Source organism: Cyprinodon variegatus, unplaced genomic scaffold, assembly GCF_000732505.1.
Source record: "Cyprinodon variegatus isolate N-32 unplaced genomic scaffold, C_variegatus-1.0 Scaffold438, whole genome shotgun sequence".
Lineage (NCBI taxonomy): Eukaryota > Metazoa > Chordata > Actinopteri > Cyprinodontiformes > Cyprinodontidae > Cyprinodon > Cyprinodon variegatus.
This window is the reverse complement of record NW_015150891.1, coordinates 715,060-716,549: the sequence shown is the minus strand read 5'-3', so window position 1 is coordinate 716,549 and position 1,490 is coordinate 715,060.

Below are 1,490 nucleotides of genomic sequence, written 5' to 3'. Positions count from 1 at the left end.
GATTTTTTTACATTTTAAAATCTCAATCATCGATCCTTACAACCCCGCCTGTAAAAACAATGCCAGCATGTAGGGACATCATAGATGCAGGAACTACAGTGACTATGAATGCCTCATTGAAAAAAGGATGCAGTTAAAAATGCTTCATTTTTTATTTCTACACTTTTTAGAGAGAATGTTGAAACGTTTTGAATGTCTGAATTTTCAGTGTTCAGTTTCACAGTTCTTTAATTTTAAAAACCAAATCTCACATACAATGTCAATGCAAACTGTCATTTAATTAGCTCCACAGGAAGTTAGATAACGTGTGACAAACACAGGCTATGGTGAGTGAACAATGATGAGCAGAGAATTTGAAATGAATAAACAAACTACTGGAGTTATATCTACAGAGATAAACAATGACTTCATGACAACCGGCGTGATTGATCAAGAGACTGTTGTGGAGCTGAGGAAGGAGCAGGTCATGGAAACTGAGTGTGGTGGGATGGTGTTCCACCCTGCCCACTCAGTGGTTGGGCTTTTGTGCCATACCTGTGTGTGTTTCTGCAGGATTGCTCTGCTGGTGTTAGCGGCTGCAGTTGGAGGTTGTTGCGGCGTGCGGCTTCCATCTAGTCCTTACCTGCTGGTCCGCTTTCTTCCTGGTTAGGCTGTATTTCCACTCCTTGGTAATCAACCTGTTTAGATTGTAATTTACTTTACCTAAATCTACAGTTTTCTAATGGATTTTCTGATTTAGGGTTGTCTTAGAGCTGCAGCGCTTTGGACGCTCTGCTGTCTTGCTTTGCTGGTGTTTGGGCCGCTCTCAACCAAACCTGTTGCTGCTTGGACAGGCTGAACGAGCGGGGCTTGACTCCTCTGGCTCCATTGAAAGGCAGATGAAATTGGACAATGGTTATGCAATAATGTTTTAACACAATGGTATGGAATTCAGTTGTATTTTACATCTATGATATTTTTTACAAACGTTTTAAAAAATGTGTGGTTAATTGTAAAAATATAAATACATTTGTGCGCATCTTTTCCACAGCTGGACGCCATTTCTCCTTTCGCTGAATGAGTTTGCAAAGTATTCTGGGAAGCCACTTAGTTCCAAGTAAGCTCTTGACCACCCTCGATCTGAAGGGAGGATTTTAAGGCTTTAAGGGCACTTGCCCCTAGCTCTTACAACTATTAGGTCATACTACCCTTACACATGAACGTGCAAAACCGAGTTTAAGTGAGAGAAATTGGACTGGGCCTTCTTTTCTGATTCCAGCACAAGTACAGCTTCCTCCTCTGCACAGAGAGTCCTTTCCTTTGCAGAAAGTGCTGAAGATGGTAGGACTGCATTTAAAGCTACAGTGTGTAATAATTACAGGGATATACAGTCAGAAATGTAATATATTATAAATAACTATTTTATTTATCATCATCTACGAGCTCAGCCTCTTAACCTTAATATTTGCGTTGCCTTAGAATTCGTTATTTATAATTACATAGGAGCGGGT